Source organism: Salvelinus alpinus, chromosome 18 (assembly GCF_045679555.1).
Source record: "Salvelinus alpinus chromosome 18, SLU_Salpinus.1, whole genome shotgun sequence".
In the NCBI taxonomy this organism is placed as follows: domain Eukaryota; kingdom Metazoa; phylum Chordata; class Actinopteri; order Salmoniformes; family Salmonidae; genus Salvelinus; species Salvelinus alpinus.
Window position 1 is genome coordinate 2,137,797 of NC_092103.1, and position 20,027 is coordinate 2,157,823.

The following is a 20,027-nucleotide window of genomic DNA, read 5'->3' on the forward strand; positions in this document are numbered from 1 at the left end:
CCAATTCAGCCATGGGCCAAATTTTCCTTGAGCGGATTATCTAGAACATAGTTCAAAATAATTTGGACACTGCAAGAAACCCAAACTGATTAAATATTATTTGCACTATAACAGTGACAAACAGTGCCTACAAACTGTTAGGGCCTACATAAAGCTGTCCCTCTAGCAGAGTCCCAACAGCAGTCCCAACACCTTACCACTGCTACACCTGGCTATCAGCGGAGCATTGCCTGCCTCATTTACTGCCTTTAAAAAAATCATCATGACACATATATTCATTTCCACAAAGTTTGCTGCTTCAGTGTCTTTAGATATTTTTGTCAGATGTTACTATGGAATACTGAAGTATAATCACAAGCATTTAATACGTGTCAAAGGCTTTTATTGACAATTACATGAAGTTGATGCAAATAGTCAATATTTGCAGTGTTGACCCTTCATTTTCAAGACCTCTGCAATCCGCCCTGGCATGCTGTCAATTAACTTCTGGGTAACATCCTGACTGATGGCCACCCATTCTTGCATAATCAATGCTTGGAGTTTGTCAGAATTTGTGGGTTTTTGTTTGTCCACCCGCCTCTTGGGGATTGACCACAAGTTCTCAATGGGATTAAGGTCTGGGGAATTTCCTGGCCATGGACCCCAAGTATCGATATTTTGTTCCCCGAGCCACTTAGTTATCACTTTTGCCTTATGGCAAAGTGCTCCATCATGCTGGAAAAGGCATTGTTCGTCACCAAACTGTTCCTGGATGGTTGGGAGAAGTTGCTCTCGGAGGATGTGTTGGTACCATTCTTTATTCATGGCTGTGTTCTTAGGCAAAATTGTGCGTTAGCCCACTCCCTTGGCTGAGAAATAACCCCACACATGAATGGTGTACTTTACTGTTGGCATGACACAGGACTGATGGTAGCGCTCACCTTGTCTCACCAAGCCTAGCGCTCACCAAGCTTTTTTCCAGATGCCCCAAACAATCGGAAAGGGGATTCATCAGAGAAAAGGACTTTACCCCAGTCCTCAGCAGTCCGATCCCTGTACCTTTTGCAGAATATCAGTCTGTCCCTGATGTTTTTCCTGGAGAGAAGTGGCTTATTTGCTGCCCTTCTTGACACCAGGCCATCCTTCAAAGTCTTCGCCTCACTGTGCGTGCAGATGCACTCACACCTGCCTGCTGCCATTCCTGAGCAAGCTCTGTACTGGTGGTGCCCTGATCACGCAGCTGAATCAACTTTAGGAGACGGTCCTGGCACGTGCTGGACTTTCTTGGGCGCCCTGAAGCCTTCTTCACAACAATTGAGCTGCTCTCCTTGAAGTTCTTGATGATAAATGGTTGATTTCGGTGCAATCTTACTGGCAGCAATATCCTTCCTTTTTGTGCAAAGCAATGATGACGGCACGTGTTTCCTTGCAGGTTACCATGATTGACAGAGGAAGAACAATGATTCCAAGCACCACCCTCCTTTTGAAGCTTCCAGTCTGTTATTCGAACTCAATCAGCATGGCAGAGTGATCTCCAGCCTTGTCCTCGTCAACACTCACACCTGTGTTAACGAGAGAATCACTGACATGATGTCAGCTGGTCCTTTTGTGGCAAAGCTGAAATGCAGTGGAAATGATTTTTTGGGATTCAGATCATTTGCATGGCAAAGAGGGACTTTGCAATTAATTGCAATTCGTCTGATCACTTTCCATAACATTCTGGAGTATATGCAAATTGCCATCATACAAACTGAGGCAGCAGACTTTGTGAAAATTAATATTTGTGTCATTCTCAAAAATGTTGGCCACGACTGTATGCTACTTTTATTATTATCCTGTAAATTGTTCAGTGCCTATAATTTAGGCTGTATGTAGAATGGGGCATAAAGTAAATTACATCTACTAGATTATAGTGAAAAGGAAAACAGCATACAATTTTGGCCTGTGTATTCATTTGCCTATAACTAATCAGAATTCCATTATGTTTACATAAAAAAGAGAATACTTCAAAATGAGAAGATCCTGCCATGGAAAAGACGACTGGGTGGACAAAGTGAAAGGAGGGGAAATAATTCACACCATGCAGCATGACACGTTCACCCGCGGGGTCTTTGTAATGCAGGTTTGATAGTTATATTTTCAATAATGAATGGTTAGCTGTTATGTGACAATTAGGTCAAAAACTCTTTTATTTTTTGGTGTAGATGGCCAAGGAAGTTGCACAGAACTTTCCCAACATCTCCTCCAAAATTGATATAGAACCTTCACAAAAACACATGGAGCAACTGTGAAAAGAAATGGCTGAGGATATACTAAAAATGTCTGTTATGTAATGACATTTAATTCTAAGTAAATGTTAATTCTTTATTTTCATGTAGTTGTGTGGGACAGCCATATGTTGGGACAGCCAAATTTGATCATATTACTCCAGTGCTAGCCTCCCTACACTGGCTTCCTGTTAATTCTTGTCAATAGGGGGGGCGCTGTTTTGACTTTGGAAAAAATCGTGCCCAATTTAAACGGCCTCATACTCTATTCTAGATCATACAATATGCATATTAATGTTACTATTGGATAGAAAACACTCTCAAGTTTCTAAAACTGTTTGAATTATATCTGTGAGTAAAACAGAACTCATTTGGCAGCAAACTTCCATACAGGAAGTGAAAAATCTGAAAACGAGGATCTGTTTCAGGGCCTGCCTATTCAACTGGCTTTTATTTATCGATATACATGCACTTCATACGCCTTCCACTAGATGTCAACAGGCAGTGGAAGGTGGAATGGGGTGTCTAGCTTGATCTGAGGTCGAACAAGAGCTTTTGGAGTGACAGGTCTGCCATTTTGTCAGTTTTCCAAGGCGCGCGAAGGAGCTCCACATTGTCTTCTGAAAAGCGTTCGGTTTACACGGCGAATATCTCCGGCTCTGATTTTATTTGATACATATTAGAAAAACATCATAAAGTAGGTTTTTTCAACCGAGTTATCAGTTTATTCAACGTTTATTGGGACTTTTGGGGTTTCCCGTTCTTTGCGCCAAGAGAGGATGGGAATGTTAGCAACCTTGGCTAGCATTGTGGCGCGAATTCGACAGAAGAAACGGACATTCTAAAACCAAACAACGATTTATTCTGGACCAAGGACTCCTTGCACAACATTCTGATGGAAGCTCAGCAAAAGTAAGAAAAAATGTATGATGTTATTTCGTATTTCTCTGGAATATGTAGAATCCAACAGGGTGGAGAATATGTGAGCGCTGTCTCACAATAATGTATTTTGTATGTTGTAGTAAAGTTATTTTTAAAAATGTAACACAGCGGTTGCATTAATTAAGAACCAGTGTATCTTTCATTTGCCATACAACAAGTATTTTTATGTAAAGTTTATGATGAGTTCTTTGGTCAGATTAGGTGAGTGTCCAAAATATCTCCGGACATTCTGGGAAAATGTTGCTACGTATTCACAATGTATAACCACGATTTGCAGCTCTAAATATGCAAATTTTCGAACAAAACATAAATGTATTGTATAACTTGATGTTAAAAGACTGTCATCTGATGAAGTTGTCCAAAGGTTAGTGATTCATTTTATATTTATTGGTGGTTTTTGCGAAAGCTACCTTTGCGGTGAATAAATGCGGTTGTGTGTTTGGCTATTGTGGTAAGCTAATATAATTCTATATTGTGTTTTCGCTGTAAAACAAAAACAAAAATCGGAAATATTGGCTGGATTCACAAGATGTTTATCTTTCATTTGCTGTACACCATGTATTTTTCATAAATGTTTTATGATGAGTATTTATGTATTTCACGTTGCTCTCTGTAATTATTCTGGCTGCTTTGATGCTATTTTTGATGGTGGCTGCAATGTAAAACTATGATTTATACCTCAAATATGCACATTTTCGAACAAAACATAAATGTATTGTATAACACGTTATAAGACTGTCATCTGATGAAGTTGTTTCTTGGTTAGTGACTAATTATATCTCTATTTTGTCGGTTTTGTGAAGCTACCTATGCGGTGGAAACATGGTGAAAATATGCGGTTGTGTGTTTGGCTATTGTGGTTAGCTAATATAAATACATATTGTGTTTTCGCTGTAAAACATTTTAAAAATCGGAAATGATGGCTGTATTCACAAGATGTTTATCTTTCATTTGCTGTATTGGACTTGTGATTTCATGAAAATTATATTATATGATATCCCTGTCCCATTAGGCTAGGCTATGCTACTCAGCTTTTTTGATGAGGAGGATCCCGGGTCCGGGATGGGTATCACTTTAATTTAAGGCAAGGGCTGATTTCAAGGTTTTACTGCTAACCTACAAAGCATTACATGGGCTAGCTCCTACCTATCTTTCCGATTTGGTCCTGCCGTACATACCTACACGTGTGCTACGGTCACAAGACTTAGGCCTCCTAATTGTCCCTAGAATTTCTAAGCAAACAGCTGGAGGCAGGGCTTTCTCCTATAGAGCTCCATTTTTATGGAATGGTCTGCCTACCTATGTGAGAGACACAGACTCGGTCTCAACCTTTAAGTCTTTAATGAAGACTCATCTCTTCAGTGGGTCATATGATTGAGTGTAGTCTGGCCCAGGAGTGTGAAGGTGAACGGAAAGGCTCTGGAGCAACGAACCGCCCTTGCTGTCTCTGTTCCCCTCTCCACTGGGATTCTCTGCCTCTAACCCTTTTACAGGGGCTGAGTCACTGGCTTACTGGTGCTCTTTCATGCCGTCCCTAGGAGGGGTGCGTCACTTGAGTGGGTTGAGTCACTGACGTGATCTTCCTGTCTGGGTTGGCGCCCCCCCTTGGGTTGTGCCGTGGCGGAGATCTTTGTGGGCTATACTCGGCCTTGTCTCAGGATGGTAAGTTGGTGGTTGAAGTTATCCCTCTAGTGGTGTGGGGGCTGTGCTTTGGCAAAGTGGGTGGGGTTATATCCTTCCTGTTTGGCCCTTTCCGGGGGTATCATTGGATGGGGCCACAGTGTCTCCTGACCCCTCCTGTCTCAGCCTCCAGTATTTATGCTGCAGTAGTTTATGTGTTGGGGGGCTAGGGTCAGTTTGTTATATCTAGAGTACTTCTCCTGTCTTATCCGGTGTCCTGTGTGAATTTAAGTATGCTCTCTCTAATTCACTCTTTCTTTCTCTCTCTTGGAGGACCTGAGCCCTAGGACCATGCCTCAGGACTACCTGGCATGATGACACCTTGCTGTCCCCAGTCCACCTGGCCGTGCTGCTGCTCCAGTTTCAACTGTTGTGCCTGCGGCTATGGAAACCTGACCTGTTCACCGGACGTGCTACCTGTCCCAGACCTGCTGTTTTCAACTCTCTAGAGACAGCATGATCGGCTATGAAAAGCGAACTGACATTTACTCCTGAGGTGATGACTTGCTGCACCCTCGACAACTACTGTGATTATTATTATTTGACCATGCTGGTCATTTATGAACACTTGAACATCTTGGCCATGTTCTGTTATGATCTCCACCCGGCACAGCCAGAAGAGGACTGGCCACCCCTCATAGCCTGGTTCCTCTCTAGGTTTCTTCCTAGGTTTTGGCCTTTCTAGGAAGTTTTTCCTAGCCACCGTGCCTCTACACCTGCATTGCTTGCTGTTTGGGGTTTTAGGCTGAGTTTCTGTACAGCACTTTGAGATATCAGCTGATGTAAGAAGGGCTATATAAATACATTTGATTTGATATGTTCAGTTCCTGCCTATGATTTCAGAGTTCAACAAAGCCAACAACTGCTTCATGTGTGCCACTGATAAAGAACCTGGATTTGGCCCAAAGACTGACTAGTAACTTTATTTAACATGTTTATAATCTTTTGACAACAAGGATGGCTAATTCGTCATACTGCATTGATATTTGATATTATTTATAACGTGTTACGCTTTGTTTTGTTTTAGATTAAATGTTTTGCATGCCAACGTGAGTTATATGTGCTGTGCCTAGGAATGAAGACAAAAGAGTTCAACAGAGTAAAGAACACAAACTGGAAGTGCTGTCTTTGTTGTTGAAAATGTATGCATCCACACCGAAGAGGCTCTGAAATGTACATCAACCAGGGATAAAGAGAAAGTTAACACTAAAATGTTTTGTATTTATAGTAAAGTGTCAGATGAAAATTAACAAACTAAAGGGTGTGCAATGTGTAGGCCCACTGAGTGGACATTCTGAACCTTGTTTGAAGTCAGTAGGTCACATGACCAAAGAGGTATTGAAATTTTACATTCAGAAAAATGTATGTAAAATCTTGTAAGATGAAAATTGACTAACTAAAGGGTGTGCAATGTGTAGGCCCACTGAGTGGACATTCTGAACCTTGTTTGAAGTCATTAGGTCACATGACCAAGGAGCGATTGAAATTCAAATGATTAAAAAAATTGTTTACGCTCCCTAACTAATTCAACTAGGAATACAAAATGCTGCAAACATTTCCACATGTTTATTAGCTTTAGAAAACGAATTAATGTCCAAATCGTGAAAATAACACCTGTGCAATGTTGTGCGCAATTTTTCCAACATCATGACACTTATTGGAGACTGTGGCTCAAGTGGTGTGAAAGCTATTGAGGTTTGAAAGAGCGAATATTGTCGAATATTCAACTTGAAACTGTCTTTATCTCAGGTTGTTGGTCAATGTGCGAATCACTCTTCCTAGCGCACAGTGATAGATATTGCGCAGTTTGACTAGGCTACTGATATTGGCTGGGCTTGTTCGGCATGCAAAATGACTTGCAGATCAATGACACAACGCATGTAACGGTTGTCTTGTGGTGAATGAGCGGACCAAGGCGCAGCGGGTGATGAGTACATAATGAATTTAATTGAGAAAAGAATAACGATGACGAAGCACACTTTAGAAATGACAAAATAACAAAACAAACTAAACAGACCTGAACATGAGAACTACATAAAACGAAGAACGCACGAACAGGAAAAACGAATGAACGAAAGAGACAGTACCATGTGGTGCAACAAAACACAGACACAGCAACAATCACCCACAAACAAACAGTGAGAACAGCCTACCTTAAACCTGTTGAGGCCACGGGTGCCGCTAGCGGCACTCCTCCCACATTCCATTGAAAAGGCAGAGCGGCAAATTCAAAAAACAAAATTGAAATATTTAACTTTCACACATTAACAAGTCCAATACAGCATTTGAAAGATAAACATCTTGTCAATCCATCCAACATGTCCGATTTTTTAAATGTTTTACAGGGAAAACACCACATATATTTATGTTAGGTCACCACCAAATAAAAAAAGACAGACAGACATTTTTCACAGCACAAGTAGGCTGCAGGTAGCATGCACAAGCCAACCTAACTAACCTAGAACCAACCTAAATAACCTAGAAAAAACTACCTCAGATGACAGTCCTATAACATGTTACACAATAAATCTATGTTTTGTTCAAAAAAATTGCATATTTTAGCTATAAATCAGTTTTACATTACTGCTACCATCATAGCTACAGTCAGAAATCGCACGGGAGTAGCCAGAGTAAATACAGACACCAACTACCTAATTACACATCATAAAACATTTCAGACAAATATATGGTGGATAGCTAATGAAAGACAAAAATCTTGTGAATACAGACAATATTTCCGATTGTTGAAGTGTTTTACAGCGAAAACACCACATATATTTATGTTAGTTCACCACCAAATACAAAAGACAGACAGACAGTTTTTCACAGCAACGGTAGCATGCAAGTAGCTAACCTAACTAACCTAGAACCAACCTAGAACCAACCTAAATAACCTAGAAAAAACTCCCTCAGATGACAGTCCTATAACATGTTACACAATAAATCTATGTTTTGTTCGAAAAATGTGCATATTTTAGCTATAAATCAGTTTTACATTACTGCTACCATCATAGCCACCATCACAGCTACAGTCAGAAATCGCACGGCAGTAGCCAGAGAAAATACAGACACCAACGTCAACTACTAATTACACATCATAAAACATTTCAGAACAATATATGGTGGATAGCTAATGAAAGAATAAGATCTTGTGAACAGAGCCAATATTTCCGATTTTTGAAGTGTTTTACAGCGAAAACACAATATATCGTTATATTAGCTTACTACAATAGCTAGCACACAGCAGCATTGCTTCTAGTCAAACGGTAGCATAGCACAGTTCGACAGATATATATGAAAAAGCATCCCAAATTGGGTCCTTATCTTTGTGGATCTTCCATCAGAATGTTCTCCAAGGGGTCCTTTGTTCAGAACCGACTTTATTTGGATCCATAACGAACGATTTCCCTCAGAATTAGCAAGCACCATTAGCTAGCATTGCTAGCCTCTCGTTCTTGAACCAATTCTTGCGTCGCATCACGTCTAAAGTCCAGAATAAATTTCAATAATATAATTAAACTATATTGAAAAAACATACTTTAAGATGATATTGTGACATGTATCAAAGAAAATCGAAGCCAGAGATCATATTCACCTTTAAAAAGGTTCTTCAATGAGCCGAGTACAGGTCAGACTTCGCGCCCAGGAAATAAATAAAAGTGCGCACGTCTCAGTCCAAGACGTTGTGTTCAGTCCCTGGTCGAGATAATCAACTGATTTTTTCTCTCACTTCCGCATGACACCCAGGCGAAGGCGTATGACGTGTTTCTACAGTCATAAGTGACATGCCCTTTTATAGACAAGCTCCTGAAGAGAGAGTTCGCTTTTGGAAATCTCACTTCCGGTTAGGAAATGGTCTGTAAAAGGAGTTCTGTTTCACTTAGAGAAATAATTCAAACGTTTTTAGAAACTAGAGACTGTTTTCTATCCAATAGTAATAATAATATGCATATTGTACGAGCAAGAATTGAGTACGAGGCCGTTTAAAAATCATACGATTTTCCCCAAAAGTGAAAATAGCACCTCCTGGTCCCCAACAGGTTAAATATGGTTCTCAATCAGAGGAAACGTCAAACACCTGCCTCTAATTGAGAACCATTTCAGGCAACACATTAAACCCAACATAGAAACACAACACATAGAATGCCCACCCCAACTCACGCCCTGACCAACTAAACACATACAAAAACAAGAGAAAACAGGTCAGGAACGTGACAACGCAGTTACATTCTTAGTTTTGACAGTGAAGGAGAGGACACATCAGTTCTCAAAACATATGAGGTATTTTCAGAAGGTAGAAAGAAAGTGAACTGACGATTCGTAACGTTTGAATCAATTATATGACCAATGTATGCTACATTTTGATCAATTTGTGGTCTCTCGGACCGATGCACTTGTATCTTAAAAGCATTTGAACCAGGGACCGATGTGTATAGGTACATCGTTACACCCCTAGTACCATACCGGTTCACTTTTTATGTGTTCGGTTCTGTTTCGATTTAGCACACTTTGGGTTAGCTGTGTGGATCAACTGTTTTGAGGTCTCCAAGACAGCTGCTTCATCCAATAGAAAATTTGTGGACAGAACTGAAAAAGCGTGTGCGAGCAAGGAGGCCTACAAACCTGACTCAGTTACACCAGCTCTGTCAGGAGGAATGGGCCAAAATTCACCCAACTTATTGTGGGAAGTTTGTGGAAGTTAACCCAAGTTAAACAATTTAAAGGCAATGCTACCAAATACTAATTGAGTGTACTTAAACTTCTGACCCACTGGGAATGTGATGAAAGAAATGAAAGCTTAAATCATTCTCTACTATTATTCTGACATTTCACAATCTTAATAAAATAAAGTGGTGACTCTAACTGACCTAAAACAGGGAATTTTTACTAGGATTAAATGTCAGGAATTGTGAAAAACTTAGTTTAAATGTACTTGGCTAAGGTGTATGTAAACATCCGACTTCTATTGTACATAATACAACGTTAAAAAACAATACAATACAAAATGCATATCAATTTCTCTCTTCACAGTCCCTTTTATCAGTTTTTTTATCTGGTTTTATTGCTAGCTTGAGTTACCTGGGAAGGCATTTAGTCATGGCTCTATTTAATACTGTGTGTTTCCCGGCCTCTGGATTTGTTTAACACTTTTTTGGTTACTACATGATTCCACATGTGTTATTTCATTTTATTGTCCACTATTATTCTACAATGTAGAAAATATTTTGACCATGATAGCTTGCTATCTAGGGTGGCACCCAGCAGTTTAGGCTATTCAACTGCACAATAGCCAGATTATTCAATAATAGATCCAGATGAGGTTTAGGGTTGAGAGAGGGATTTGTCCCAAAAATGGTACTTTTAGTTTTTGTGATACCAGCCTATTGCTAGTTACACATTCTAAAACTGACTGGAGCTCTATGTTAACGGTGACGCTTATTTTACTGCAGCTGATGCATATACTGTTCAGTCAGTGTACATGGACACATGCTTTATTCAAGGTCAGTGGAAGGTCATTAGGAAACACAGAAAATAATAATGATCCAAGCCGGCTGCCCTGCAGTACACCACACTCAAGCAAATATGCATTACAGAGGCTTCCATTGATGAAAAGCCTCTGTGTTCTATTGAATAGGTAATTGTCCATCCATGGTAAGGCAGAGGATGTTAATCCACAAATCACCTATGTTTTTTCAGCAATAGGTTATGATCAATGATATCAAAGGCTGCACTGAAGTCTAACAAAACAGCTCCCACAATCTTCTTATCATCTTCTTTCAGCCAATCATCAGTCATTTGTGTCAGTGCCGAGCATGTTGAGAGCTCTTCCCGATAAGTATACTGAAACTCTGTTAACTTGTTTTCTGTAAAATAACATTTATTTCGTTGAATCGTTAAAGGATGCTTTGCTATTTTTGGGCAGCGGAATGACCTTTGCCTCCCTCCAGACCTGAGGTCACACTCCATCTTCTAGCCTTAGATTGAAGATGTGGCAAATAGAATGTGCAATGTATTTCGCTCCGCTATCAACCTCAGTAATTTACCTTCCAGGTTGTCGGTTCCAGGTTGTTTGTCCTTATTTATAGATAGCAATAATTGTTTCACCTCTTCCACAGTAACGTTGCGGAATTGAAAGATAGTGCTTTTCTTTCATTATTTGGTCTGTTATGCATGAATATGAAGGCTCAGCATTTGTTGTTTGCATGTCATGCCTAAATTTGCTAATCTTGTCAACACATCAGACCAACAAATATTTTTCACGTCTTCAACATAGGAATCATTGCAAAACCTCTTGTATGATTATTTTCACACTATTTTAGGTCCAGTCTTTGGTTTTCCTAGATATGGCTATTATATTATGATCACTACATCCGATGGGTGTGGATACTGCTTTAGAGCAGATTTCTGCAGCATTAGTAAAGATGTGATCAATACAAGTGGATAATTTAGTTTCTGTTCTGTTTGTAAATACCCTGGTAGGTTGACTGATTGTTTGAAGCTTTTTCGTGAGTGGACAGCTTGATGAAAGCCAGTCAATATTTAGGTCACCCAGAAAATATACCTCTTGATATCACATACATTATCAAGTATTTCACACATATTATCCAAATACTGACTGTCAGCTCTTGGTCTATAGCAACTTCCCACAAGAATAGGCTTTAGGTGAGGCAGGTGAACCTTTGACATGAGATCCTTGAAGCTTTACAGAAATATGACTCTGCACTTAAACAGCAATACCTCCTCCATTGGCATTCCTGTCGCTTCTGTATATGTTATAACCATATATTGCTGCAACTGTATAAAAATGAATTATCTAAGTGAGTTTCAGATATGAATGCTTTCTGTTGCTAGCAAGTTATTGATTTCATGTACCATGTCTATTAGGCTAAATATGTTAATGTGGAATATTCTTAGCACTTTTCTGGGATTCTTGATTGTTTTTATTGCTTTACTGGGAGGCTTATCAGAGGTAGACATGATAGCGATATTTATATTTGAGCTGATCATGCAGGATGATCTGCTCACAGTGGGCTTATTACTAGGGTAAAATGTCTCACTGCTAACAGTATAACTCAGGTTCGTAGGCACATGATTACTGCTGACGGTGGCTGTCGGCTTGACAAAGGCATTTAGAGGGACATAAATTAGATTACTTACATTATGACTGCCAACACCCCTGGGAAAATGTACATTTGCAGCAACTATGACAGCTCAACAACACAATGGTAGCGATTACTTGAGCAGGGCTTGGGTCACTGATATTTCATTTTCTCAACGCAGCCTTGAAATGAGAGGACAGGGTCCAGGCACCAAGATGATTAGACTCCTTCATTCCTGTACAGCATCTTCTGTTTCCAAAAGGTGCCGAAGTTCTTTAAAATCCAGTTTCAGCAGTTCCGAGTTAGCCCTCCTAATGTCGTTTGACCCCACATGGACTACGACAGCGTGAGCCCCCAGCAGCTTTCATAGAACAATAGGAAGCAGCCTAGTAATGTCCTCTACTCGTGCTTCAGGATAGCACAGGGTTTCTGCCCTGGGAACTGAGAGTTGCCAATGATAATGGTTGGTGAAACGGCAGAGGGGGTCCAGCAGTTTTTGCACCACGAGCCAGCCCCCCCCAAAATATTGTGGCTGACAGAGGAGCCGGTGCATCAGACACCCTTGATATCCGGTAAGAGGACGAGGGCAGCAGATCCGAGTCAGAATCCCCTTGAAAAAGGAGTCAGGATAGGGGACGTTGGTGTGGGAACCTCCAAAGCCAGGAGGGTGAAGCTGTTTGACAACAGGATTTGGGTCGGGCTTCCCAATGCTAAAGAAGCACCACTCGCCACAGGCCACTTCCCTCCATTTGGCTTACGGCGGGCGACATGCTTCCATGGGAGTGGGAGACTTCTTTGCAGAGGGGTCCCTGGAAGGTATTGGCCATTCAGTCAAGGAATGTTGAGTAGGCGGTGATACTCTCAATACATCGGAGCGGTGATACTCAACACATCGGAGCGTCATCCATCCTTTGGTGTAGAGAAGGAGAAGGTGTTTCCCCAGTAGATTGTGCAAGTTCTTAATCTGTTTGCTAAGAGTAGCCACTTCTTCCTTATAGTTCTCCATGAGTAAACAATTGTTGCATCGGAAATCCGGTCGGCCCACACTGTCCCAAAAAGAGCATAGTAAATACAGCTCCTGCAGCACATGAAACGTTAGATTTTTCCTCAATGGGGAAGCCTCCATGGGAAAAGACAGCAGCTCAATACGTGTCGCAGAGACAGTGATTTACAGGCAGAGTAAAAAAACTAACAAAAAAGGACCTATACAGGCCGTGTAACGGCTTTCGTCTTCCTCCTCGTCTGAGGAGGAGAAGTTAGAAGTATCGGAGGACAAATGTGCAGCGTGGTAATTGTTCATCTTGTTTAATAAAAGTGAACACTCAAAATACAAAAACAACAAATGTGAAAAACCGAAACAGTTCTGTCTGGTGCAGACACACGAAGACTGAAGACAACCACCCACAAAACCCAACACAAAACAGGCTACCTAAATATGGTTCCCAATCAGAGACAACACAAAACACCTGCCTCTGATTGAGAACCATATCAGGCCAAACACAGAAATAGGAAAACATAGAAATACAAACATAGACTGCACACCCCAACTCACGCCCTGACGATACTAAATAAAGACAAAACAAAGGAAATAAAGGTCAGAACGTGACAGGCCGTCGGTAAATACACCCAATACATGTTTTAATGAAATAGACTTGAGCCTGTTAAACTTAACTTTCTGCGACAAACAATTCGCTCAAACAAATTTAAAAACTCTCGTGCCTGTCTGAGTAGTCCGGAATAAAAAGCCAGCAAAACTCCGTATTATGATGAAGGGGAGACTATGTTGAATTCAATTTGAATTTCAACAATTTTCAAGTTATGAAATTGGAAATGAATTAAATTTGTTTGGACTGTTTTAATATGAATTGGAATTGTAAAACATTTGGAATTCAATATTTATACATTTCCCAGTTAGGCCAGGTTGAATGAAATTTTCGAATCTACCTTTACATTGAGATTTTTTATATTTTGCTCCATTAACATTGTTTAATTTTTGAAAATAATAGACATTATCATAATGTTTTTGATGTTTCTGTGTTCTTTCGTTTATCATTCTACAGTCATCAACATTAATACATTTTTATCCAGTTTAAAATAGACGCAGTGCCTTCAGAAAGTATTCACACCCCTTGACGTTTACCACATTTTGTTGTGTTACCTCCTAAATTTAAAATGGATAATATTCCGATTTTTTTTCAATGGCCTATACTCAATAACCCATTATGTCAAAGTGGAATAATTGAATTTACCAAAACAAAACAAAAAATTAGAGTCAAAAAGTGTTCAACCGCTTCATTGTGGCAAGCCTAAATAAGTTCAGCAGTCAAGTCACATGGACTCACTCGGTGTGCAATAATAGTGTTTAACATGATTTTTTACATTTTAGTCATTTAGCAGACGCTCTTAATAACCTGTTATGGCTGAAGGGGCAGTATTGAGTAACCTGGAAAGAGGTGCCCATTTCAAACGGCCTCGTACTCAATTCTTGCTCATACAATATGCATATTATTATTACTATTGGATAGAAAACACTCTCTAGTTTCTAAAACCGTTTGAATTATTTCTCTAAGTGAAACAGAACTCCTTCTGCAGCCCATTTCCTATCCGGAAGTGAGATTTCCGAAAGCGAGGTGTCTGTTCAAGAGCTTGTCTATAAATGGGCATGTCACTTAGGACTATAGATACACGTCATACACCTTCCCCTGGGTGTCAAGCGGAAGTGAGAGCAGAAATGAGTTGATTATCTTGTTCAGAGATTGAATACATCATCTTGGAATGAGAGGTCCGCCATTTTTTTTTCTTCCCGAAAGCGCGAAGTAGGACCTGGAATCGCCTTCTGGAAAGCCGTCGTTATGGGCGAATACAATCTCCGGCTTAGATTTTATTTGATACATGTCACAATATCATCCTAAAGTATGTTTTTTCAATATAGTTTTATTATATTATTGAAATTTATTCGGGACTTTAGGCGTGATGCGTTGTATGAATTTGTTCACGAAGGAGAGGTTAGCGCCGCATGGCCAGTGTGCTTGCTAATTCAAGAGGGATATAGTTCGTTCTGGATCCAAACAAAGACGGTTCTGGACAAAGGACCCCTTGTACAACATTCTGATGGAAGATCAACAAAGGTAGGACCCAATTTGGGATGCTATTTCATATATCTGTCGAACTGTGCTATCGCTACCGATTACCTGGAATCATTGCTGTTGTGTGTTAGCTATTGCAGTAAGCTAATATAACGCTATATTGTGTTTTCGCTGTAAAACACTTAAAAAATCGGAAATATTGGCTGTATTCACAAGATCTTTGTCTTTCATTTGCTATACACCATATATTTTTCTGAAATGTTTTATGATGAGTAATTAGGTAGTTGACGTTGGTGTCTGTATTTACTCTGGCTACTCCCGTGCTATTTCTGACTGTAGCTATGATGGTAGCAGTAATGTAAAACTGATTTATAGCTCAAATATGCACATTTTTCGAACAAAACATAGATTTATTGTGTAACATGTTATAGGACTGTCATTTGAGGAAGTTGTTTCTAGGTTAGTTTGGTTGGTTCTAGGTTAGTTAGGTTGGCTTTGTGCATGCTACCTGCATGCTACCTGTGCTGTGAAAAATGTCTGTCCTCTTTTGTATTTGGTGGTGAACTAACATAAATATACGTGGTGTTTTCGCTGTAAAACATTTAAAAAATCTGACATGTTGGCTGGATTCACAAGATGTTTATCTTTCAAATGCTGTATTGGACTTGTTAATGTGTGAAAGTTAAATAGTTAAAAAAAATAGATTTTGAATTTCGCGCCCTGCACTTGAGCTGGATGTTGTCATAAGTGTACCGGCCTCGGGCTTGCAGCTTAAGTGGCTTGCTCAAGGGCACATCAACAGAATTTTCACCTAGTTGGCTCAGGGATTCGAACCAGCGACCTTTTGGTTACTGGTCCAACACTCTTAGCCTACAGGTAGCAAAGCAGTTATCTGACTACCTCATCTCTGTAACCCTACACACAATTGTTTGTAAGGTCCCTCAGTCGAGCAGTGAATTTCAAACAGATTCAACCACAAAGACCAGAGAGGGTTTCCAGTGCCTTGCAAAGGGCACCTATTGGTAGATGGGTAAAAAAATATTTGACATTGAATAACTCTTTGAGCATGGTGAAGTTATTAATTACACTTTGGATGGTGTATCAATTTCACCCAGTCACTACAAAGATACAGGTGTCCTTCCTAACTCAGTTGCCAGAGAGGAAGTTAACCACTCAGGGATTTCACCAAGAGGCCAATGGTGACTTTAAAACAGTTACAGAGTTTAAAACTTCTTATGGCTGGGGGCAGTACTGAGTAGCTTGGATGAATAAGGTGCCCAGAGTAAACTGCCTGCTACTCAGTCCCAGTCGCTAATATATGCGTAGTATTAGTAGATTTGGGTAGAAAACACTCTGAAGTTTCTACAACTATTTGAATGATGTCTGTGAGTATAACAGAACTCATATGGCAGGCAAAAACCTGAGAAAAAATCCAACCAGGAAGTGGGAAATCTGAGGTTTGTAGTTTTTCAAGTCATTGCCTATCGAATATACAGTGTCTATGTGGTCATATTGCACTTCCTAAGGCTTCCACTAGATATCAACAGTCTTTAGAACCTTGTTTGATGCTTCTACTGTGAAGGATGGGGGAAGGAGAGCTGATTGAGTCAGGGGTCTGCCAGAGTGGCATGAACTGATCACGTGTGCTCACGTGAGAGCGACCTGCGTTCCATTGCAATTCTAAAGACAAAGGAATTCTCCGGTTGGAACATTATTGAAGATTTATGTTAAAAACATCCTAAAGATTGATTCTATACATCGTTTGACATTAGCGAACAAAACAAACATTTATTGTGGAACTGGGATTCCTGGGAGTGCATTCTCATGAAGATCAAAGGTAAGTGAATATTTATAATGCTATTTCTGACTTCTGTTGACTCCACAACATGGCGGGTATCTGTATGGCTTGTTTTGGTCTCTAAGCGCTGTACTCAGATTATTGCATGGTGTGCTTTTTCGGTAAAGCTTTTTTGAAATCTGACACAGCGGTTGCATTAAGGAGAAGGTTATCTAAAGTTCCATGCATAACACTTGTATTTTCATCAACATTTATGATGAGTATTTCTGTAAATTGATGTGGCTCTCTGCAAAATCACCGGATGTTTTGGAAGCAAAACATTACTGAACATAACGCGCCAATGTAAATTGAGATTTTTGGATATAAATATTAACTTTATCGAACAAAACATACATGTATTGTGTAACATGAAGTCCTATGAGTGTCATCTGATGAAGATCATCAAAGGTTAGTGATTCATTTTATCTCTATTTCTGCTTTTAGTGACTCCTCTCTTTGGCTGGAAAAATGGCTGTTTTTCTGTGACTAGGTACTGACCTAACAATCATTTGGTGTGCTTTCGTCGGAAAGCCTTTTTGAAATCGACACTGTGGTGGGATTAACAACAAGTTTATCTTTAAAATGGTGTGAAATATTGTATGTTTGAGGAATTTTAATAATGAGATTTCTGTTGTTTGAATTTGGCGCCCTGCACTTTCACTGGCTGTTGTCAAATCGATCCCGTTAACGGGATCTTAGCCGATCTCAGCCATAAGAGGTTATTAATTGCTGTGATAGGAGAAAACTGAGGATAGATGAACAACATTGAAGTTACTCCACAATACTAACTTAATGGACAGTGTGAAAAGAAGGAAGCCTGTTCAGAATAAAAATATTACAAAACATGCATACAGCAAATAAATTTGCAAAGCAATTTACTTTTTGTCCTGAACATAAAGTGTTGTGTTTGGGGCAAACCAATACATTACTGAGTACTACTCCCCATATTTTCAAGCATAGTGGTTATTTTCAAGCATCACGTCATGTGTATGCTTGTAATCGTTATTATGGACTATAATGTTTTTCAGGATAAAAATAAATTGAATGGAGCTAGGCAGGCAAAATCCTAGAGGAAAACCTGCTACAGTCTGCTTTCCACCAGACACTGGGATATGAATTCGCCTTTCAAAAGGACAATAACCAAAAACACAAGGCCAAATCTACACAAGTTGCTTACCAAGAAGACAGTGAATGTTCCAGAGTGGCCGAGTTACAGTTTTGACTTCAATCTATTTGAAAATCTATAGCAAGACCTGAAAATGGTTGTCTAAAAATGATCAGCAACTAATTGACAGAGCTTGAAGAATTGAGAAAATAATGTTTAAATATTGTACAATCCAGGTGTGGAAAGCTTAGAGACTGACCCAGAAAGACTACCAGGTGTATTCGCTGCCAAATGTGCATCTACAAAGTGTTGGCTCAGTGGTGTGAATACTTATGTAAAGGAGATTTCTGTATTTAACATAAACACTAAAAACATGTTTTCACTTTGTCATTATGGAGTATTGTGTGTAGATGGGTATGGTTTTGTTTAGTTTTTTTAATAAATTTTGAATTCAGGCTGTAACAACAAAATGTGGAATAAGTCAATGGGTAAGAATACATTCTGAAGGCATTTCAAAGCTCACTAGATTAAATTACACAATTTTAAAGCCCATTTTATAAAGCATTAGAAACTACTATAATGATGTACAGTATGTCCATATTTAGTATCTTTGAAGAGATGGCGATTGGGTCTAAATAAGCGTTTGGTAGTCTAAATTCAGTGTTACTGTCTTTAACTGCCATTTCCCGAAAGTCAGACTCTTCCGACACACCACCTACACTAAACAAAAATATAAACACAACATGTAAAGTGTTGGAATCATGTTTCATGAGCTGAAATAAAATAACAGAAATGTTCAAAAAAAGCTTTTCTCACTCAAATGTGCGCACAAATTTGTTTATATCCCTGTTAGTTAGCATTTATCCTTTTCCAAGATAATCCATGTATCTCAGTGCTTGAGGCGTCACCAGAAACAGCCTGGTTCGATGTGTTTGGGAGTCCCATAGGGCAGCGCAGAATTGGCCCAGTGTCATCCGAGTTTAGCCGTTGTAGGCTGTCATTTTAAATAAGAACACATTCTTATTAACTGACTTGCCTAGTTAAATAAAGGTTAAATTAAAAATTAAAAAAGAAAGTGTCACACTGCATGTGGCAAATGGGTATCACACCAGATACGGACTGGTTTTCTGATCCACGCCCCTACCTTTAAAAAAAAAAAAAAAAGTGTATTCCCAGTCATGGAAAATCCATATATTAGGGCCTAGTGAATTTATTTAAATTGAGTGATTTCCTTATATGAACTGTAACAAAGTAACATTTTTGAAACTGTTGCATGTTGCGTTTTATTTTTGTTCAGTATACATATCTACCTCAATTTCCTCGTACCCCTCCACATCGACTCAGTACTGGTAACCCATGTAAATAGCCAAGCTACCATTGCTCATTTTGTATTTATTACTCATGTTAGTCTACACCTGTTGTTTACGAAGCATGTGACAATTAAAATTGTATTTTATTTGAACTGCTTTAAGCATTAGTAAACGCTCCCGCTAATAGGTCAAGTTTATCTACATGAAAATAAAGTTATTAAAATAAAGAAATTAATGTAGGCCTATTTATTAAACATGTTTGAAGGTTTTTATTGTCGGTCTTCATCCATACCTGTCAGTTACTACACGTTTATTCAATTACCATCACAGTACTAGCTAGCATGTGTGTGAGACCGTGTGCAAAAAGGAGAATGTACAAAATGGCAAAGGAAAATAAATAAACATAAATATAGGCCTAGGTTTTATTTAGTTTGGTGTTTTCCACTGGTTAACCTTATCGCAATAGATTTCAAATGTTGCTGCGATGATTTATTGCACCTAACCGATACAGTCCACAATCAACAGCCTGATCAACTATGTGTCGCGCTGCATGAGGCAAATGGTGGTCACACCATATACTGACAGGTTCTGATCCATAGCCCCTACCTTAAAAAAATAAAAGATATCTGTGACCAACAGATGAATATCTGTATTCCAGTCATGTGAAATCCATAGATTAGGGCCTAATTTAATTATTTAAATTGACTGATTTCCTGTAACG